Raw genomic sequence first — 24010 nt, forward strand, 5'->3', positions numbered from 1 at the left:
AGGTTGAATGAGGGAGACCTGTTGTGTGCCCCCTAGCCCAAGTGCTGCCTATGCTTCCCCCAGTAGAGTTCATGAGCTGTGATTGGTGTTGAAATGGAAGTTGTACAGTCTTAACACCATAACCATGCCCAAATAGTCTCTTACTGAGAATAAGGGGGAGTGAAACAGAGTTTCAGAAATCTCTGGTTTTTATGAAGGTAGATGAAGGGTCCTCTATTCTGTTTGAAATTTGAAGGCAGATCTCCAGTAGCTAATAAGTATTTTAAAGTCTGTTTTCTTGGACCTTGGTCAAGGTTTGGACAAAAATAAATACAGCCTTCCTGCCTATTCCTATTGTGCCTATTACATGATGTAGATGAACATGCAGGAGATGGTTAGAAATTTGCTTTACGGAAAAAATAAATTGGTAACTGTGAAATCCCTCAAGCCCCAGGCTAATGTACTCCAAAGCCACTCACTTGGGTGAAAGACTTCCTCGTGGCCAGATAAGCGCTTGAACCTTTGTGTGCTCCTGTACAACATGATCCCAAGCCGTTGGGCAGCTATTTCTTTTTAGCATCGGTAGGCAGGTGGTTGCTTTTTGAAGAGCAGGGATTTCTTCATTTTGCCTGAGCAGAAGTCCTAGGGTGGTTATAGGGGATATGTGTGGGAGGGAGAATGGCCCTCGTGCAGTGCAGGATGTCTGGTCTCAGCATCTGGAGAGGTCTCTTTGCACCAGCAGATGTGGTGCCTTGAACAGAATGGATGCAGTCTTCAGTTTCCTAGACAGCATCAATTCAATGTTTTAATAAATAAATAGAAACATGTATTACTGTTTAAGCATAAAAATAATCTTAAACCAAGAAATGCTTGCCTGGGTAGACAACATAATATAAAGTGAGTCTGAAAGTCACTCATAAAGGACAGGATATTAAAGCAATGAGCCAGGGCCAGGGGAGGGGGCAGGCCATTAATACATTCATCTGCTATTTTGAAGACACGTGCCAAATTGTCCTCCCACAATTTGGATCCCTTCCAGTGGAGATGTTCTCCGGTCCAGAAGCAGAGAGATTTATATAAGAGCAGCAGGTAGTTTAGTGGTGGGGTTGTGGATCTCCTGTGCTGAGTGCTGAGCATATGGGGAAGGTAAAATAGATTCATGCTTGTAGCCTGTAGGTTAGCAGGGACAAGGTTACAGCAGCACCACCAGTCACTGTTAAGGATGTGGGATTGCTGCACCTGTGAGTGACTTGTCATAGGGTGGTGAGGGTCTCGATCATTGGTCTATTGCCCTTTTGACAATTTTGTTTGCTTTTTTTCCTTGTTTGATTTGTTAGTGTTTGGGCATTCTGCATGGTTCTCGAACTTGATGGAGGACAGAGAAAGGAAAAAGAAGTAATTTGCAACACAGTGAGTTTGCCTTTGGGTATCAGTGAAGAAGTATCTAATTGCAGATGCTGAAAAATTCTGAATATACAATATAACCATGGTCTTAATTCAATATAAGGTATTTCTTACACATGAAACAAAGTTGGTGTTGTTTTCATCTACATTTTCTTAGGGCTGCACAGAATTGACGTATCCTGAATATCTCTGAGACTGTTTGTAGGAGGAATTCATGGCAGATGTTGATTATTTTCTCATTAATTTGAAGGAAATCTGGCCCCATTCTCAGGTCATATCACTTGTCTCTCCTCTGCTGAAGTCACAGTGCTGGGAGTGGCATGGAAATGGTCACTTCCCTCCAGCAACAGTCAGAATGGGGGGAGATGTTTCTCTTCAAACCCCAGGAACCACTGGCTACAGCTTTGGTGAATGAGATTGTTAAACTCGCTTCTGCAAGTTTTAAATGAAATGGTATCAGGGAGAATGAGGACAGGGTTCTGCACAAACTTTGGTTGTGTTTTTGGTTGCTGGGGGGTCCTGTAACATGGAGAAAGTGGTGTCCTTGTGAACATGCCCAAGTTGGCTGATGCCACCTGGAGACAGTGGTATTGTGGCTGCAGCACCACGAGGTTTGTTGATTTCATGTCACCAAAGAAGTTCAGGGATGAGTGCGTAGAGTCATAGAACCTTAAGGTTGGAAAAGACCACTAAGATCATCCAGTACAACCACCAACCCATCCCCACCATGCCCACTGACCATTTCACTCAGTGTGACATCTACCCTTTTCTTGAAAACATCCAGCAGTGGAGGTGCATGCACAGCTGTGACTTGGGCTTCCCTTCCCTCCTCTGACAATTAGAGACCATATAAAAAGATGACCATTTGAAAATTAAGTTCATAAATACTTTAACAGCAGATATAAAAAACTTCTTATTTTTTCAAAGAGGCACTTTTTTTTTGGTAAACCTGTCTATATGAAAAATATTCTAGCAAAGTCTACACATAGAAAAATTTTAAAGTTATTATTAGGCTTATAAATTGACTGCTTTCTCATTTATATGCAGGCAAATTTGTTTAATTTATTAGTCTGATTTGCATGTAAAATTATGGCACTCATTGTCACTGAGGAGCCTCATTTAAGGAAGGTTATATAAAATACTATGACTAAACAGGAGAGAGAAAATAAACAAGTTTTTTTTCTAATCTTTACTTTAAAGAAAAAAGATCCTTGGGGGTGGGAAAAAAAACTTTACAAATTGTTTGTATTGTAATAATCCGTCAATGGCTTCAAAGTCACTTAACCAATATCACTTCTGTTTGCTTATATATAATTGAGAACGGAAGGAAAAGACTATTTAACTAAACTTGTAAAGTTCACAAGGGGAAAAAAAGCTGAGAGGAACTGTTCGGTAGTAATGTAGGAAGACACTTAATTAACTTGGGCTTCATTTAAAACCGTAGTGTAAATCTTTTCAAAATGAATCAAAGTCTTTGCTGAATTATGTCTCGGCCAAGTTTTACAGTCAAAAGGATCTTAAATCAGTAAAAGCTGTCACTGAGAGCGCTGTGTCGTGTTTTCTCGCTCACTACTAGCTCATCTGCTCTTGGACTTGAAAGTCTTTTTTCCCCAGGTCCATTTGCTCCAGCAGCAGTTGGCTTAATTGTGAGCAGCACATTAGCAGCTCACAATTAAACAGCATTCTAGCTAATTTAAGCTCATGCAGATGAAGAACATCAGTGACAGTGAGTTTCCTCCCTACCCTCTGTTCAGTTCTAATAAAAAGAAAAAATATATATTTTAATTGCTCTTTGGAGATGTTGCAGGATTTTTCTCTCCATTGTGGTGTCCAGCTGAGAAATCGTTCTGGGATCTTGCTGAGTGAAAGGAGAGAGTGTCAGCCCACACACGCTGCAGATGCTCAAGGGGGCAAACTGGGGGAAGCAATGGCAATTAAAGAGCATATGGTCAACAATAAATCTGTACAGTAGTGCCAGTCCATGTTAATCACAAGATAAAGAATAATAGCATATCTATACAAGTAGCATGCTAAATTTTCTATTACATTTACTAGCCTTCATATATCTGTATCTGTATGTTTATCAGGGTGTCTTACATGATATAGTATATGAAGTGAAGGAGGATTTATAGTACATCATGTGTAAATGGACCTGATAAAAACTGCAGGAAAGGGCATGATGAAACATTTAACATCTGGAAAGAAGTATGTCACTGGAATAACACATAGCAAATAGCCGTGTGAATATGTGAAAGGACAGCAGAGCTGAAGTTTTATCTGAGTGGAATGGCAGTAGGCAAGCTTTTTACTAAGCTAGGGAAAAATCTGGTCTGTAGGTTTTCATTTCACATTCAGCGTTTAGGAGGCTTTGTGGCATGTTGTTGTTTATATGCCACTTTGATACTGTCTCAGTGCTAGTAGGGTTCATTTTGGGAATACTCTTTATGATTAGGACAAGAGTTAATGGCCTTAAGTTATGCCAGGGGAGGTCCAGGCTGGATATTAGGAAACACTTCTTCTCAGAATGCGTCGTGATGCATTGGCACAGGCTGCCCAGGGAGGTGGTGGAGTCACCATCCCTGGAGGTGTTCAGGAAACATGGAGATGTGGCACTGAGGGACATGATCAGCAGGGAAGGGTTGAGGTTGGACTAGATCATCGTAGTGGTCTTTTTCAGCCTTGATGTTTCCATGGTTCTGTGATACTGTATGACATTCCAGAATGGTGCCAGAACTGTCTTTGCTGCTACTCTGCCACTGAATGCTACAGTTGACCGCAACCTTTATTAAGTGGCTACAGCAAGTAGGGGATAAAACATGGAAATTCCCCCATACAAAGCCTGTTTGGTTGAACATCTCAGTTGGAGCATGGTCTTGTGCCAGATTTCTAGGTATAGAGGGATGCAAATTCCCCGTATGAAAGCTTTATTTAAGACATTTTCAGCAAAAAGCACCTACAGAAAACTTTGACGTAGTCTGACATCTACTTATCTTTTGTTGTTCTTGTGAGAGTGGAAATTTTCCTTAAGCTTCCTGAGAATGACTGTACTGTACGCTTGGAGCTGTGTGATCATCGGCAGGTCTGACCACAGAGAGTAGCTAACACTGGCTGAATGGCACAAGCACTGCTAAACTACTCCAAAAAGAAAGCAGTCCTTGCAGGGCTGAAGCTTTCTGAGATGGGCAGGCACTTTCTGCTGGTCAGCATCTCATTTTTCATGCAGAGTCTTCTGTTCTTTCCGGCTTCCTCCCAGGCACATGATGTGTGTGCAGCAGCTCTCCTGGATTTACTGTCCTGCATCGGAACGAGGAAGCAGCTGCTGATGCTGTGATGATGCAGGCACTCTAAGGTTGCCGGGTTGTTATTCCCGTCTATGAGAATTTTCTTTGGTTTCTGCTGAGAAGTTCATTGGGCATGGTCACAGTTTTAGGATGGGATGGGGACAAGGTTAAAATACGGTTAGTATGATGTTTCTTATGCTCAGTCTTGAAAGTGCTTTAACTGTGTTCTGAGTAAGGTCCTGATGTATTATTTTCCTGGATGGCTGACTTCAGTAAAATGTTTCTGTCGTTGCTTGATTTGTGATCGTTTTTGAAAAAGCTTACTTTCAAGATTAGAGTGTCAGCCAGTGAAGTTGAACAGCATAGAGGCTAGAGCCTAAAATATGTCTCTGGTGGATGCCTCAGGATTTTTCTGGTGGCTTACGGTTCTGATGGAGAAAATATGGTTTCTTTAATGACTGGCTTGTGAACCAAAGCCTACCTTTTGTTCCTTGATGTGTTTTTGTCACACCTTTCAGAGCTGAGCCCTGCTACTGAGCAAGCGTAGCTCAGCTTTGTTCTCAGGAGTCCTTCCTGCAGCTTTGTGCCCAGGCTGAGCTCAGCCACTGCGGGGATGGGGCTGCCCCAGGAGAGCCCTGTCCTTGGCATTTGTGAACTGGGTGGGATTCCTGCACTGGGAGAGCAGTTACCAGGGCTGTGCAAATAGATTTGTAGCTTCTTGCCCCAGGGTTTGTTGGAGGGCATTTGCTAGGGGTAATGATCTATTTGTGAGACTAGAAGAGGGCTGTAACTTCTGCAGAATGTAATAGGAACAGCGTAAGAGAAAAATGCAGAAGTCCTGTGATTGTTTTGAGTTACAAATATTTTTTCTTTTACACAAACAGTTGGTATACAAATGCTAACAGAAGTACATGTTTAAATATCTAAAAAGGTCACTTGCAGCCAGAGCATTGATCTGTCTGCTTGCAACCCTAGATGTAAGTGAAAGCCTGCAAATTATTTTACAGATAATGTATATTTTATACAATATTGTATTGTCATCCTGCATTCCTGTCTACAACCTCAAGCAATATCTAGAGCTGCCCGTCTGTGTGGTCTCCTTTTTGGCAACTGTTTATTCATATCAGGTGACAAAGGGGAAGCCTCAAGACTTACACATCACTTTGATCTTCGTTTGAGTGCTTGAGTCATGTATGTGGTTTGCGTTCAGACTGCATAAAGCTGCATGTCATGTGCTGTATAGGCAGTGAAGTCCACAACATTTAGTTTTAGATTAAGATGCAAGTGTATCTGCAGCCGGTTCAGTGTGTCATGAAGTTACAGCACATGCGTGGAAAGAACTTTGAGACTGAATCAAGAATACCATGTTTGTGGAGACAGAGGAAAAAGAAGCCGTAGGAAGAAAGCGATGGCAATGCTGGCCATCAAATCAGCACCTGTTGGTAGAGAGATACCTGAGAGGAAGAGAGGGCTTGAGACCCGGTGGTCAGTGTTAAGGTCAGCATCAACGGAAATCACTATGAGAAGTTAGACTGATACAGAAAACAGCAGTGCTGAACCTTTTGGCACTCTTCATCTTTCTTCTTCTTCTTCTTTTTGTTTTGTTTTGTTTTGTTTTGTTTTGTTTTGTTTTGTTTTGTTTTGTCAGGCTACCATGTTTCTGTGGTGATTATTTATTGCTCTCTGTATTTAGTGGTTGTTGCTGGGAAGGAGTCCCACAGAACTTCATGGGGAATTCTTTGGAACAGCCCCCATGGAATCAGGGTCATTAAGATTGGGAAAGACTGCTAATATCACTAAGTTCAACCACCAACCCATCCTCACCACGCCCACTAAATGTTCTTCCATGCTGCATCTCCATGGTTCTTGAACACCTCCAGGGATGGTGACTCCACAGAGTGTGGGACTTTACTCTCCTGACTTTTTCCATTAACCTCAGATGCAAGTAACCCTCCTGAAATATTATCTGGATGTGTTCAGTCTTCCAAGTCCAAGCTGTATTGAGATGTTGGACCTGATCTCAAGCTGAGGCTCCTCAGCAAGATCTTTATCCTTTCATTTTGGTAGCTCAGGAAGAGTTGTAACTTATCTGCTACTTCAAAGGCATTCAAAACAGCAGGAGTGCACATCTCAGCCATCAGTGGGATTTCTGAGTCAGAAGCCTATAAGGACTCCAGTGGCAGCACCTAAGCTCAGCACCCACGGTGGGTATAGCTTGTCTTGCAGGGAGCACAGGGGACCTGCAGCTCATGTAATCAGGTATGGAAGGAAAACAAGCAAGTGTGGTGGAAACCTGCAAGTATTACTGGTGCCTGTGCTCTTGCCGTATGGGGAGGATCATGCCAGGTACGTGTTCTCCCCAGCACTGTAGCATTAGCTGTCAGTGTTGGTGTGGGACTCAATTGGTGGGGGAAGCTCAGTTCGTTTGCTCGTGTGCACCGTAGTGATGAATGACACTGGGATGGGTTCTCAGCTGCTGCAAATTTGGATAGCGTTGCTGGAGTCAATAAAAGCACAGCAATGAACACAGACAGAGGATGCAGCTCTTAATCTGTCCTATCCACAGTGGCTAATTTGCAGTCGTTGCAGACAGTTTTGCTGCATATCACCGTGGGGGGGAGAGAGAGAGAGGGGAAAAAAAGGAAAAAACAAAACAAAACAAAAACAGAACTTCTGAGACAGGGAAGAATATAATATTTTAACCCTATGTTCATGACTTCACTACACTGGATGTGAGCAAGCAGGTCTTAGTTGCCTTTCAGTGCATTTATTTATGTATCTAAACTTCTGTGTGCTTGCATAGGCAAGCATGCTTGTTATGAATTCTGGGCCACTCCAGAATGTTAACACATCATTAATATGCAAAGGTGCAGATATCTGTCTGTTGTTCTTTATAATGCTATTCATTTATATAGTGCTAGCACTTGAAGGATATAAGAGACTCCATTCCCCAGCCAGAGAGATTCCTAAATAAAACCAACAAGTTACTCCAGAAGTAATTGGACAGCTTGCAGGAGTTCAGGTTCAGATGCTTTTCTCTATCTTAGCACAGGTCTTGAGTCCCATCTGAAATGTCTCCGTATACTCTGCCATCACAAGGTAACCTCTCTTGCTCCCTCGACAGCTCACTGTTTTAAAGCCTTCTCCTACTGTTATGATGGAGCCCTTAAGGACCTGCAACGAAGCTCAAGGTTCCTCTGCTGCCCCCAGCTTTTTGTCCAGACATGTCACCTGCTACTTGTGTGAGGGTTGGCTGTTTTTCATTACTATGTCTGTTTGTGAGAGTAAAGCGATCCTTTAGCTTAGTGCTTCAGTAGTAGGAGATGGAAGAAAAAATTCTCCATCTCTTGGGCTGATGGATGTAATTTGTGTATGTGCATAAAATTTATCTACTGCTGGTCAATGATGCCAGGCTAATGGTCTTGACCCTCTCAGTGTTCTCTGTTATCCACACAAAAAGATGAAAACATGAGTCAGAGTAAGATTCCCTAAAAATGTTCTTCTGTGATAGCACCGATCCCTCTGAAATCAGTGGAAGGGCACACGCTCCTTTAAATGTACTTTGAATGTCTTCACACTGAGCCTGAAAGAAGTGCCACTAACAGTGATGGGCTTGCATGGTTTTCCTGTATGAACCCTGTGCTTCTCCCTCCCTTGAAAAAAATGCAGACATTCCTGGTGGGGAATCATCTCCAATGCAGTGGATAAATATTCCTGTGAACTCTTCCTTGGTTAAAAGAAGATTAAAAAAAAAAAAAAAAAGAAAAAAAAGAAAATTGATTTTTCTGATACTGACACTTTAAAAAAAAAATAACATCATCAACAACAAAAAAGCCTTTTAAAATTGGTATTTTTGATAAGGGCTGGCATGAGAGGAGGAAGTAGACTGAACAAGACCTTGACTTATGAGGTGCAGTTTCAAGAACAGACAGTTTATAAAATATTAGCAATAGAAATGGTAGCTCACAGTAATCAATGTTACTGGATAACATTGTACCACTTCAAATATTTTTCTCACGCCACACAGTTTCTTTAGATGCATTTGAGGGTAGGAGCTTTTGAACTATGCCCAATCAGTCATCAGGAAGGTTTGCTGCAGAGAGAAGCTACTGCTTCAAGGCAGTCTAAGATAATTTGTCTTTATGTATCCAAGTGCATCCCAAGGTAAGGGAGGAGAAAATTTAAAAAGTAATAAAAATAAAAAAAGGAATAATACACTGATTTGTGTACGAAGCACAGGCTTCTCTGATTATTGGCATATGTCCCAGCCTGTCCACTGTTTTCAAGGTTTTTTTTTGCAAATACAACATTGTTCTGAAGCAGACAAATACTCGTTTTTGTGCCCTAGTCCAAGCAATTCAGACTCATCTGAGGTGCATCAGAAAGACTGCTGCATGCTCTGAAGCAGTTAGCATTCACATTAACCAGTCTGTTCCTCTGTGCAATGAAGGAACTTGATAATCAGCCTCACTCAAGGCACAAGTTACATCCTGTTCACTTTCTTGATGCCTAAATTCATGCTCCAAGTTAACTCTGTGTTTTAATTCCATTCTGTAATGGCTATGGATGTTGGAGACACCTGAGTAAGATAAACAACAAATTGTCAATGCACATGGAAAACGAAGAGGTTATAGTCATAGTGTTTTCAGTGCTTTACTGGTTCCAGTAGTAATACTACTCAAAAATTGCAAAATGCTCTAATAAGGTGTTACGAAAAAATATATATCTTTGGGAGGGTTGATAATTGCCTGTTTTGCAGAGGAGCAATTAGGGTATAGGAAAGGTCAGCAGCTGACCACAAGTTGCTTTGCAAATCAGAACAACTCAACGTGCAACCCAGAAACCTGCTCTTCATCTCTCTTGCTCAAAGAGTAAGACAGCTTGCTCTGAAGGAAGATGTCTAGCCTCCTGGGCAGGATGAAATTAAATTAGCATGGTGGTATGTGCTTTGTACAGCTGTTGGGTAATATGCTTTGCAAAATGCAGGCATCCACAGCAAGGATGCAGATGCTCCACTGCTTCTGGAAGTTAATGACAATTATCCTACTCTTCCATGGCAAATGGTGTCGTGAGGCTGTCATTTCCACAATCCATCATGCCACCGAAGACTTCCTGAGTGATACTTCATGATGGGCTGGTGAGAAAAATATACAAACTCATATGCCAGTGTTGCAAATCAATTCTGCAGCAAAGTGGAAATAACTCTTGTACCAATAAGCAGTGAGACCTATGAAAAAATCCCTGTTTTCTGAATTTTCAACTTGCGGATAGAAGGAGAAGCCATCAATCATGTTAGAGGGCTTCTATTCTGGCGATGTTTTTCTTAAAGACACACCAAATGAATTCGGACAAGACAAGAATATGCAAAGCCTCTGTTTTTTTTTTTTTCCTCCCCTCTGTGCTGGTGTATTGGATATGAGAACAGGGAACCTTTATTTTTCTCTTTTTTTCTTTTCTACTATTTTTAAAGCAAACCTGTAGTCTAGCAAAGGCATGTGTATTGGTTGACTGTCAAAATGACTAATTAATTGCTTCACAAATGGCTATTAATCATACTTTAATGAGATACTCTCTTTGCTTTGGCAAATAGAGATTCTGTGGCTATTCTCTCTCCTTGGTACCCCAAGCAGGCTGAAAGCATGCAGAACTCGATTAATCTTACAGCACCACGGCGTGTTCAAACTGCTCGCTAGCTGAAGAGAAGCAAATAGCTGGGACATTTAAACTGTCCATATTTCACTGTGTAAATTCAGAAGCACTTAATCATTCTTTCAGGCATTCTTTTGTTCCTCTTCTTTCTGCCTTGTTATATGTGTTTCAAGCCTATCTTGGGCTAGAAGAAAAAGGTTTTCCTACACTTCCCATTCCAAACACTGATGAAAATAGACCGCCTATCTTTCTGCAAAAACTGATCGTCTTGTGTCTAGCAAATAAAAGCAAACTTACTATTCATGCTCTCAGCATCTCTGGAAATCTGTCTTTATCTTTAGGGCACACAATGAATAAATGGGAAAAGGCATGCTGTGCTGTGATATTATTTATTTCTACATTGGCAGAGATGTGAGGTTCTTTGAAATAAACAGACTGTCAGCCAGACTTGCATCTTGGATAAACTGATGTACTCTTTTTTTGGTAAAAATTAAATTAAGCCAATTTGCACTTGTTAGTTAAAAAGAAACACCACCACCAAAGCACAGATAACTGAGAGTGGTAGAGTGTTTATCAAGCCAGCATGAGGCTCGGTCCTGAAGTGGTTCTCAAATGGGCAGTGTAGAGCCTGGCCTCTTGCTGCTTCTATCTGAATACACTTCAGCAAGTGATGGCAGGAATGCCATTTGCTTTACCTGTGATAGCAGGGTGTGGTCTGAACGAAGCCCTGGGTTGTAGGTTGTGTGATCAGCAGCTACTTCAGGAGCATAGTTCATTCCCAGGCATCACTGTGAGGTATTAAAAAACATTCAGTAGTTCAGCTGATGAGATTAGTTGTAAGTTGAGTGGATTTCTGGACATAGATCAGAATCTGCATGTTTAGGTGCATATGTTAACCTCTTAGTGTTGGAGTTTTAGAAGGAAATTTTCCTAGTTTCTTCTTCCAAGGTGACATTTCAGTTTCATCGCTAATGGTGGCTAATATGGGCTACTGACAAAGACGCAGTGCTGAAGCACACAGATCCTTGATCTCACTCAGTATAGCAGTTCACATCACTGTGTAGATCATTTCACCAAATCAAATGTCAAGATGGTGATGAGTGCAGTATTTCCTTCTTAATCATTTTGTTATTCTATATGAAATGAATTTGATGGCTTTTGTTACTCACTTTTTGAAGGCCATTACACTCACAGTTAATGGAGTCCTGTTTGATGCCTCTTTGGAGAGGCCAGCTGAAACTGTGGGATGTGAGAGCTGTGGAAAGCATGAACTAGTAAAGAGAAGGTGGCATGGGAAGTTCCTGTGGAGAGACAGAAAATTTTGGCCAGCTGGAAGAAAAACAACAAAAAGCCCCACATACGTATGCTACTTGACTTTCAGTGTTTAAAACTGTCTGAAAACTGGTCAAATACTCAATCTGATAGCTACAGAAGTATTTTTTTTTAGAAGGCACTGTCAACTGGTGAACAGTATGCAAACCACAGAAGGACTTTGTGTTTCCAGTGACTTTAGCTCTAGCAGTTCTTGTGTCCTTCTCCATTAGCTGAAGAGGTGAGTTCAAATACATCAGGAAGCAAACAAATACCAGCTACAGCTGTCAGAAGAAACTCAGCATCCAATTGATGAAATTTTAATTTACTTTCCTCTTGTCCTTTCCAAGTGGCTACCTTTGAGTTATCCCCACACTGGGATGCTGTAGGTGTTCATTTTCTGTGAAAAATGTATTTGTTCTCTAAAGGGTACCATAGTGTGTTTTCTTTTGGCAACGGGCTGATGAAAACAATAAATTATTCAACCTAAGAATATCTAAAATGCTGACTCACTGCTGGTTCCTATTTTTTAGGTCTTGTTTTCATTAACTTCTACACGAATAGTCCAAATGTGTGGTTGGATTGAAATGTCCTGTGAAATTGCCCCATTCCCTTCAAATGCAGAAGCCCTCAGCCTCTATTAAGTGCTCAGAGATATTGTTCATGATTGTGTGAAATAAAATATGGTCTAGATTTGACAAGAAAAGATTAATCTGAAACAATTTGCTGCCACCCCTCCCTCTTAAACTAAAAGCGCTGCTGCTACAGCTGCAGCAAGAGTGGGAGCTGCTATTGCAGAAGGAGTCAAAACGACCTTCTTTCAACTGCTGAGATTTCTCCATCTCACCTGGGCAGGCTTGCAGCCTGCTGGGGGACTCTGAGGGAGAGGCCCCGCTTCACGATAGGCCTGGCTCTGGTCTGTAATACTTCTTTTTGTGCATTTAGGGCCCCAAATCAGTGCTGAGTGTGACAGCGACCGTCACAAATAAGATCAACTGTTGTCTGCAGTTCAGCTGGTCCTTCTGTTCCTCGCTGATGTGAGAAAATTGTTGGGAAAAAGAAAGTCTGGAAGGGACCCCTGGAGGTGACAAAATCTATCTCCATTCACATCACTAATGGAAGCATTGCCAAGATCATGCAGAACATACATGAGCCCATGAGGATTTTCCTTAAATGAAATTAAGACATGCTTGCATGGCATTTCAGCTTTTTGTAACAGCATGGTATTTACGTTAGTGATCCTTCCTTATCCTAGGTCTTCTTTCAGGAGGTAAGGCTCATCTATATTTGTGTATCCCACCTCACTAATCTCCTTGAACATCAGCTTCCTTTTCCAGATCTTCTCCAGTGATTATATTTATTTTTATACGTCCTTGATTCTATAATCCTTTTACTGTCACAGACTCTGCAAATTTAGTCTCAAACAGAAACTGAGCACCTCGCGTGCTATGTACATTATGAGAAAAGATAAATGCAGGTCCCGTGTTTTAGAGAGAACCAGAATGTTTGCTTTAATTAAGATGGACCAAGATGAAGAATCAGTGAATGAAGTTATCAGCTTGAAACTGGGAGTAGTTAGCTGGCCAGTTAGCTTTAAAAACTCTTCAGGCTGAAGGACATTTATATGGCTAGAATTAGACAATTGAAAAAACTCTTAAACTGATGAAATTTTTATTTTACTATAAACTTTTTAAAAGAAGATGTATTTTCTTATTTTCTGGGATAATGTTTTTTACTATATGCTTTACAATGTTGTTAAGGTTTCTTAGGAGTTGTACAAAACCATGAGTTGTTATGGTTTGATCAGCTTTCAGCATTTTCCTGTCATTTCCAGACTGTGCCCTGACCCCTGTTTCTCTCAGACAAGAGCATTTCAGCAGTGGACTTGGTTGTCTCTTTATGTTTTACATTTATCAAAACACTTATAAAATGTTCTAGTTGTTCAACTCTGTAATATTCACTTGTCACTTTTTGTGACAAGTCTCCATTGATTGTGGAATTTACACAAGGATGGTTTTCCCCCATCTTTCACCTTATTTGTGTTGCAGATGCTTCCTAGGAGTCTTGTTATGCACTCTTTTTACGTAGGCTGTTTCTTACTTTCCCTCTGCAATGATTGTGTTCTTTTCTAATGTATCTAAACATGAAAACAGCTTCATATATTGAGTGGGTCCTGGGAATTTTCCTTTCAGATTTGTGAAAACAACAAGCTGACAAGCTTCTTCTTGGCATGACACAGCATGTGTTAATCTATGTCATTTCCAGGCTACTTTGTTCCTAGTTAATTTGTTAAATTCTTTGTGAGAACAGACATGTTCCCCACTGAGCAATCAGCACAGCTGCAGGGAGAGTCTGTGGCCAAACAGAGCCCACAGCGTGCTGAGTATTGAGAGCTGGGAAGTGAAGTCAGGTTGAGGGCAGCCCCATCAGGAACACACAACTGCTTTGGGGCTGCCTTTGCACTGGCATACTGGATTTGCTGCTTGCTCGCCAAGAAAATAAGTACACCGAACATTGTTAATAAAGACACTTAGCATTACTTTGCTTAAAACAAAAAAAAAAAAACCAAAAAACCCACAAAAAAGATATTTAGTGCTCTGAACCTTGGTGTTCAGATGTTATGTTCCTATAGAACTTCCTTTAAAGTGTAAGATCTGCAAAAATAGTGTTATTAAAACACTGTAGAATCTCGCTTTTAGTCTTAGAAGTCTCAATTGATGGTTACCTGTTTTGTGAGGCTCTGCATTTGAACTCTTCTGTCAACAGAAGTTGGGTCTCTTCTAAATACCTCAACATACACTTGTGTAAATACTGGTGGCAGGAAGAGAAATTAAGTCCCTTCTGTTTAGGCTTGGTTTTATGGAGGGTCTCTCAAAGATTGTTGGCATAGAGACACCACTTGATGAAGAGCTCATGGAATTTTTGGACTCTTCACTATTTTTGCAACCCTAAACGTATCTGTGAATGATGGGGAGGAACATACCACTGCAAATTCCCATACAAGTCTGGAGGTTGGCTTCTTCTCCCAGGCAATAGCGATAGGACAAGAGGTAATGGCTTTAAGGTACACCAGGTGAGATTCAGGTTGGATATTAGGAAAAACCTCCTCTTAGAAAGAAGGGTGAGGCACTGGCACAGGCTGCACAGGGAGATGGTTGAATTACTGTCCCTGTAGGTGTTCAAGGAATATGTGAGCATGGCACTGAGGGACATGGTTATTGGGCATGGTGGGGATGGGTTAGTGGTTGGACTAGATGATTTTAAAGGTCTTCTCCAACCTTAATATTTCTGTGATTCTAAACAAGGCCCATTGTCCAACTTAATTTACTACATTGACTCGTCACTGTAATGTTGTAGTTGAAATTCAAAATGGTTTCTTTGTTTTCTCTTGCAGGAGCCTTATTCTGAGGCAAGAATCCAAAGAGTTTTAAAATTCAGAATCCTCAAGGTAAGGGATTTCTTTGCTTGCTTAGCTGCTGAGTGCTCACTACCCACTAGATGCTGGGCCACCACTATCCTCCGCTGCTTGTTGCGACTGTGGCAGGCTCTATGGCTTGGAATTAAATACACACCGTGCTGTTTGAGAGACAGTAGCAGTAACACTCATTGCTAACAGCGTCCTGGGGAAACAGGCTGTCTGGACACATACTAGCATGTAGAAGGATATTTAGACATCCCACATCAGAGGATTTAATTCCAGTTTGTCAGCTCTTCTCCTGCGCCGCTTTCAGGAAGACTGTGGTTGACCATGAGGTGACCTGAGGGATACTTTTTTTTCTTTAAGCTTTATAGCACAGTTACCCAAGCATATTGCCTGCAAGTTTATGAAGCTGGTTTCTGCCAACAGAAAAAGATAAAGATGAGGTCCGAAGTGTGCAAAGCTGGCTGTGACTCGTGGAAGTAAAGCCAAAAAAAAAAAAAAAACAGTTGACCCAGTAGAGTAGCAAGGACAGGTTTTCTAGGGAGGTCAGTTCACACTTGCCCACCTTCATGAGTCAGTGGTATGAAAGCACTTGGCTCCTCTGTAGTTTGCACAGAGAACAAGGACAGCTCTGGGGAGTTCAGCTTTCTTCGAATGCTGTCCCCTTAAGTCAGACATGGGGGAAATAATCGCTTGTGTTTGTTTGGAGGATGCTGAGGAAATAAGACTGACTGCTACATATACATGCTCATGTTTATTCTGCCCTTTTGTGGCTTGCTAAAGTGCTATAAGAACAGCTGGCTTGCTTTGTTGAGTGGCTGGAGAGTCAGCGATTCACCACTGCCCTTTGGGGAAGTATTTTATACCAACAGTCCTCCTTATTAACCAGCCATCACTTCAGACCCACTGTTGAGAGTGTGAACAGAAAAATTTGGGGTGCCCACACTGTGCTTGGGTCTGGTGAGTCCTTGCCAGGCTGCCCCCTACAGCTGCATACCAGTCAGTGATGGGGGCTCATTGCTGCTTGCAGCTTGTCAAATGCTCTGAGATGATGTTGAAATGAAAATGCTATACCCGGCTAAATGACTGCTGTTATGGAATATTTTGAGGTTGCCTTTCTCTTTAAGTAGAAATGGGGTTGTGGCAAGCTGTCTGCCTCTTCTGCAAGCTAAAAATGGGAAGACAGTCTCCTTCAGAGGAGACTGCATTGGCTTAACAGCTGTCAGGTACTTGGGCCACATCTGCATTCCCAAGAAAGCCAGGGAGAGAAATAAGTGTATACTCATTTGGTAATACCCACAATAATGCACTGAGATTACCTGGTCTTTCTTTGCTTTTCCTTCTTTTTTTTGTTTTTTAGTCTTTCTGGCTGGGGAGAGAAGGGGGAGTGTGTTATAAAAAGGTCAAACACATAACTTTGCAGCTTTCAGCCGTCTCTATTCTTTTCTTTTGCAATTCTTCTCTCTGATTAAATTCCAGATAAGTCTAGGCACTGTTGCCCAGCCCTTCACATTTAATGATTTTATGCATCACTTGCTCTTGGCACTGTTCGCAGGCCTGCCATCTCCACTGCAGCCTGTGATCTTCTCCTCTAAATGTTTGACATCCACCAGCATTTCTCTTTCACTCGGAGCTGCCTTTTTTTTCTTATTTCTGGTGAGGCCTAGAAAGGGAAAATGATGGCGGACAACCCTCAGACGGATTACCTAATACCAATGGATTTTCCTTCTCAGCTCTCTTAATTGTTGTTTATCTTCTTCCCTTTCTATTTCTCTATTCCTTAAAAAAAATTCCAACAACAACAGCTAAAAAATCCAACCCTACAACTTGGCTATGATCCACATCCCTGCCCCACAGCTGAATCTACTTGAACGATCAGAAAAATGAACATACAGCCTTTCTCAGATGACACTATACAGACAGCAATTTGGTTAGACCAAGGATAAGTTTTTCTTTTTCCTCCTTGCAAATAAAAATATACTGTTTCAACCCTCTTATTCGGTGGGGTTTATCAGATAGATGGATAAACTCAAGAACACCGTGAGGAAGGTGAAAAGAGAGGAGGGTTGCTTGCCATTTTTCATGCTAGAAGAATCAGAGTAACCCAAGGAAATGAACTGATAGCAATATTTTGTTTGTTTTTTTTTTAAGTTGATTAAAAAAAAAAAACTTACCCTGTTGTAGTAATCTGTCTTGAATTCTGTAGTTGTAAAAAGTATAAATAAATGGAAGGAAGGGATTTTGACAAATCACTCTAAGGCTACTTCTGGCTTCTATTCACAGTGTGATAATCTTCAGCTTAGGCAATCTTTAGGATATGGCTGCTTGCAGATGATGAGAACTGATATGATTTGATAATTCTGTTTTCTATATGCTTGTCTTAACCTTGTGCTATTGGCTGCTGGGGAAGGCGTGTAACTGGAGAGAATGAGACATGGGATCTAATGAAGGATATCCATTCTTATAATAAGACACAGAATTTCATTGTGTGTAAACAAAAGAACAAGAATTAAAGCTGTTAAAACAAGACTTAATTCCAGTATCAGTAAAGTGGCAGTGAGGGGATATTTGCTTACTGAATATGACCTGTAAGAAATTAAGATTCACAAACAAAGAGCAGTAAGTCTAACAGCTGTGGTCTTGCATCTTCTGCTAATGTTTAAGATGGATCGTAGCTCAGTTTGGATGTGCTGTAGAGTAAGACTGAGTAAAGGGTTCAACATGTTGAATAGGAGTTGCTGTAGAAGATATAAAATTGTGTTTTCTTGGCTGGGTTTTATGATGAAAATGGCTTTCACCTGGGTACCTGAAATATGCTTCAGTGCTTTACCTATAGAATCAGTTGCTTACAATACTCACTCGTGTCTAGTCTGCATTACCCGAACGTTATGGTTCCAGTTAATATATGCCTGCTCCTCTTATGTCACTAACAGGGCTGGCACATCTCACTTTTGTGCCAAAGGCCTATTACTGCCACTGCAAAAAGGGAAAAATATAATTGTGTGCTGTATGGGAGGATCCACATGGTCTTTAAGAGAGTCCAGTAGCCCAGTCCCATGATAGTATTTATATATATATATATAAGCACCCACACACCTGTTTCCATGTCCTCATATGCTATTCATATATGTGTATTTGTAAACCATGTGAGGAGTCTTTTAAATTACTGACAGTCACTCTGTCATGCTTTGTATTTCCTTCCCTTCCTAATGCTCATGTCAGACATTCTGTTCCTCCATTAAGAAGATTGTATTTGGAAACGGCTATCAAATTCCTTGCCTTTCAACCAGGAGTTGCATTTGGGGTTCTACTTGGGTCTCCTATGAGCCACTGATACCATGAACACATAGCGCTATATGAACCTATAGCACTCATTGCTCTGGGTAGGTGTGATGTCTTTTAGTGCAGCAAGAGCAAAACAGAGAAGGTGTGCCATGGTGAGTAAAGGAAGAGGGAGCTGATGTTGATTTTTTTTTTCTTTTAAGTGTTTAAAATGTATGGAAATGTGTTTTATGGAGGCAAGGGTAGTGACTACAATGTTGAAGTCTTAGGTAGTTGCTGTGATGAAATGATTTTCATTGAAATGGAGATTTGTACCATCTGGAAATAATTAACGTTTACTAAATAATATGGGAATTAAGAGTATGACTTCAGGAGGGCACTAGTTCATCAACATTATGCAGTCTGGCTTCTCTGTGGAGTTTGTAATAGCAATTACTACAGTAGTTCACTGCCCTTTGTAATATAATCTTTCTGTTGCTCTGTGGGGATTACAGCAGCTATGAGTGCAGAAGTATCCCAATCACAGATGATGTAAACTCTTTTGGTTGCTTTTGGGAGCTTGCAATAGCAAAGCTTATAGGAGTAGCTTCTTCCTGACCGCTACCAACTTGTTTTGTCTCTTTTCTGATCACGTGTCTGATCACACGCCTTTTGCGTTGGAGTTATAGACAACAGCAGGATTGCCAAACAAGATACCTGTCAAGGTACCTGAGCAAGGTCTTCAGAATTAAGCTGGGATAGCCTGTGAAGAGAGAGAGTTAAAATCTTCTGCTGTAGGAGAGTTGTGAGGTTTCAGTTTACTGCATGTCAGATTAAGCCCCTCTCCCTCACAAGTAGCCTCCCATTCAATTTGCATTCTCAGCAGTTACGCGTGCAAACCATTGCTTAGCAGCACAAGGAGTCAGCCCAGGCATTTGAAGTATGTTCCATGGAGTCACTTGCTCTCTCTAAATTATAATTTCAAAGCTTCATCCGATTACTTGTTGTTGAAGCTTGTTAAATTTAAGAACTAAGGTTGACTAATATTTCATCTGACAAACTTTCTGTAGTTTGTCTTTTTTGATTTAGAATGCAGATTTTGATCTAAGGACCAGCCTGTTACGGTTCTACCTGTTATTTATTGTGCAAGGACTACTGGGAACCATCTGCTGCGCTGAGGCAGGTTTCTGGGTCACAGATGGTATTTAAAATGTTTTCAAGGAGTTTCCAAATCTTGCTGTGGCACCTTTCAGAAACACATGTGTAACTTCTGCCAAGAGTTGGGGATTGATTTTTCTTTCTCCTCCCCAAGAGAGGGTCACTTATTCTTGGACTGGATTCCATCTCCCAGACATGTATCGAAGGCATATTTTAACCTTTGGGTTTGGGCTGTGGATGAGGTCTTTCTTGTTCCTTGTTGTGCTAGGATAATGCTCCGTGTAGCTAGAGTGGTGGAAACTTTATATGTGAATTTTTCCCTTGTTGGTTAATGTCAGATTATCAAGTTCCAAAGGATGAAAGTTATTTTCCTTGGCCCTACACCAAGTTAGTTAGTTTGCTGATTTTCTTGAGACTGTGACCTATGGCAGAACTACACTGACCAATTGTTAAATCACCAGCCTGGTAAATAAATATCTCCACTTTCATTTTCCATCGCATTTTTATTAATAATAAGATATGTGAGCTTTTTTTCATGGTAGGAAAAGAAAAAAGTAGTAGTAGTCTTTTCCCAGTCACTGGAGTCTTTATAATTGTAACATCTAACATAAATTTATTGTAGACAAGGCATGTACTTTGCATTAAACTTTCTGATGAAGAAACATTGTGACTTCTTGGTAAATTACCCGTACCTGATGTCATGCACGACTATTTAAATAAGAGAGCTTTAAGTCATTTTGAATTCGTGTTGATTCCCTCTTGCCCCTTCAGAGCTTTGTTGTAATAAATGGTAATCCAGTACTGCTGCAATTCATTGAGAAGCGGGTAAATTTACATTTTGTTTAGTGATGTAACCTTGACTGTTTCAATAGGACCCTTGGGCACAGATCTGATAGTTAATAATATAGTTAATAACTGTTAATAGTTTAACAGTTAATAGTGGTATTGAAATTTAATAAACAGTGTTCAGTGAAATTCATTTCACGTTTTCTCCTGTTTTTACCTATAATATTTGCTGATAGGGTAAAAACAAAACAAAAAATCTGTGCAAGAGCAGTTAATCTGTGTTTTGAAGACCTTTCTGTCCCCTGGTAACTCTCATAAACAATGCGTTATGTAGATGGCGGTGTCTCTTGTGCTCAGCGAACTGTCCTACATACTACTGTGAAGCATAATAGAAAATGTTATTAACCAACTGCTAGAGATAACACTTGCTAAAAGAAGGCACATTTCTTCATTCGCTGGACTTTCTTTTCACTAATTTGCATTGGCATCAAAAACTAAACCAGAACCATGTTATACTCATAAGTGCATGCTATTTACCCACACTTAAGTGGATTGCCACTTAAAGAAAGTATAACGTGGCTGATAAGGGGTCTCTACATTGTACTTCCTTCAGATGGTCTTAATTGTAGTTATACTGAGTGACTGAGAAATTTGAAGTGCTGTCTACTGCAGTGGCAAACAGCTGGATAACAAAAGGCACCGCGGTTCAGGCTGCAGGAAATAATTGCGCTTGTGTTTCCTTTGAAGGTTATCAATACTTTCAGCAATGTGCGAAATGCTTACTCTGCTGGAATAATATTTTTTAATTACAATTAAGACTAAAATACTGTCTGGCTTTAGAGGAGGTGAACAGCAATGTGATACCTCATCCTAAACACTAATGCAATCTGATCCTTCTTTTATTGATAAACTAAATCACGTGATACTGTTACTCTGGTGTAAAGGGGGGAACGTAAGCCTTAAATCTGAGTTCATCTCAAGAATTTCCAGTGAAAATAAATTACATTAACCTTTCAATTATGAGAGAAGGTGTAAAAACTGACTTCGTGACTTTTTGTTGAGAAATAAAGAACAACAAAAAAAAACAACTGTTAAGAATCTAAGTATGGCTGCAATACCTTTTTTATTATTATTTAATCTTACGTGAATTGTGGGAAATAGTTCAAATTATTTACCTGGCTGTGGTTCAGAGATGAATTTCCAGATTTCTACTGTTGAGCATATAAAATACAAGAAGAGTATGCATTCTTACTTTCCATTGAATAACTCTTGTTAAACATTAGTGAATCTTTTGAACACTTGCTGGTTTGCTTCACCAAGCACTTTGACAGTTGCTTGACTTCATGGTAGACACTTGGCTGATGCTGGTGTCAACACATAATCAAATTTGTTTTTCACATTGCAGTTATCTGAGTGGTCTTTTTCAAAAGAGAAAAAACCATGCAATATTTCACTTGTATTAAATTTCCTCCTGGCAGTATCCATCAGCTGACTCGTACCACTTTGCTGAAGCAAGGCATGTGCTATCAGATCCAAAACACTTGACAAGTGATGAGATAAAAGAATAGATTGGCGCATTCAAGATGCAAGGTCTTGGTGAAACAAGGCTGTGACACAGGGCTAGAAACTGCCTAGCTTTCCTCTTCAGCAGAGTCTTGAACCGAAGAAAGGAAAAATTTGACATAAATAATAGGGTTTTGATGCAGCTGTTTAGGCAGATTCTCTTTTCCTGGGATGGATGTTTTTACAGATAGCAGATTGTATACCTACGTGAGTAAACGTGTCTTTTCTTTTTCAGGTTTACTTTTATGTGTGAGGTGTTTCAGATGACTTTCTTGTTCAGTGACATCCTGAATGGAAAATGACTTAGGATGAGAAGAAAACAAGGGAGTTGTACTTGACAGAGAAAATAGGTTATTGGGTGCTTTTTTAGCTTATTTGTGATCAACACAGACTAGATGCTTACACTTTAGTAATAGCATTTTGTAAGAAGCCTGAGTGACAGATCTTTCCTCCTCTAAAAATGTCTGTCCAAACAGTATCAGAGCTGCTTGTTTCACCTGCTGAGTGCTGTGGTGCACAGTTGCCAGGCATTTGCCACTTCAGTTGTTTAGTGTTCTGACTCGTGCAGAGATGGCCCAGAACAAAACGACAGAGAAGTTCTCTTTCTCTATTCTCCACAGAATAAAGCTCTAACAAGAAATAAGGCTTTTTATCAGCAGTGGTAACAATGGTGATTTCTCAGCGTGCACTGTATTGTAGAAGAACTCACACAGGAAATGAGAGGCTTTTGTCATTGGTAGATCATGTGAAAATATTTACTGGAGATGGTGATGTTACGCAGGGGAAGCTGACAAAATTTTGGTCACTAAGTGCAGTGCTCGGGAGATCCCAGTCTGTCACACGCTGGCAATGTGAAAGCTTTAGTCACATTGCTTGAGAGAACTTTTTGTTTTCAGTTTCAGCTCAGTCTTCAGAAGGCTCCCTCTGACCTTGACTGCTTCTAACCAGGCTCAGCTGCTGGCTGACATTTGTAATTTAATTGCCAGTGGATGCACATATACTGAGCAGTACATCTTAATTTATAAAAATTGTTTTGAGTGTGGGGTTCTGCCGCCGAACATAATCTCTCTTCACACTTTGAGGGACGGTTTATTTCTCTTTTTTAATGTCTTTGTCTGGAGAGCTAATGTGTAATTGATTTTGAATGTGAATTAGGAAACTTCTGACCATATGTCTTCACATATATATGCTGGATTGTTATATTAGCTCATTTTTCTTGTGATAACCTCAAGTTCAGCAGGTGATGTAGAACTTCGGTTAGGCAACTATCAGTAATCAAATCATTTGTCTCCTTCCATGAAGTAAGAGCTTGTATTCTTCTGGGGCTAATGAATATATAAATGTTCTGAGGGCTAAGTTCCAGAATTTGCTTAGCATGATTTCTTTCCATAGATACACAGACTATGCCAGACTGCAATGGACAGAAATACAAAAAAAAAAAAAAAAATCACTTTAATTTTTCCCTTCTCCAAAAACCTCTTTTTGGAGACATATTCAGCTTTGAAGCTCTCCAATATTTATAGCATGTAAGATGATATATAAAAGTTACATAGCACTTTCGGACCTTGGATTCGCATCTCGAGCCTTGCAAAATCGGAGGTTAGCATAAACGCGAGGCCTTGATTGGGACCCACTGCTTTTGCACATGCATACATTGGGGAGCCTCATTTATGTCTTAAGTTTAATCAGTCGAGCACCTGTTTGAGGATAAAAACATCACCACCTAGCACTTCATATAAGTGCATTTAGATGGCTGTCCCTTTGCCTCATGCAGCTTCCACACCACTACTGTTATTCCACTGTCACTACTGCTGTTTCCCTGCCTTCCCATGCATGCACACTGCAAACTGGCAAATGGGCGTCAGCATCACAAAAACATCCTCCTCTTCCCGCTAGATCAAGTCACGTGAACAGCACTGAGTAATGTTTTCAGCTCCAGTTTTGACCAGAAAAAAAAAGACGTGGGTAGACTTTTCATGGCCGCTTTGTCATTGAAAAGGGAAAATAATTACCAGAAAAATAATATTTTCAGTGACAGTACAGGGTAATTAGTTTCCCAGGGAGAAGACGTTGGTAGCAAGGGGCTTTACACAGGGAGCCTTTGTCATTTTATGGATGCTCATCCATCAGATGTCAAGTTGTTTCAAAGGGATGCTGGTCGTAATGTTTTCCCCCTGCATGTTTCCCATCATGGTGG

The 24010-nt window shown here is 40.6% G+C and overlaps 1 long non-coding RNA gene across 1 annotated transcript in view; it reads left to right on the plus strand.

The window, feature by feature from the left end:
* LOC110399155 overlaps nt 1-15072 on the plus strand; it is a 106269-nt gene extending 91197 nt beyond the window's left edge. The window contains exon 7 of the long non-coding RNA XR_002438927.1: nt 15019-15072. This is a non-coding gene — a long non-coding RNA (uncharacterized LOC110399155). The remainder of the gene's footprint in view (nt 1-15018) is intronic.

This window comes from Numida meleagris, chromosome 4 (assembly GCF_002078875.1).
Source record: "Numida meleagris isolate 19003 breed g44 Domestic line chromosome 4, NumMel1.0, whole genome shotgun sequence".
Lineage (NCBI taxonomy): Eukaryota > Metazoa > Chordata > Aves > Galliformes > Numididae > Numida > Numida meleagris.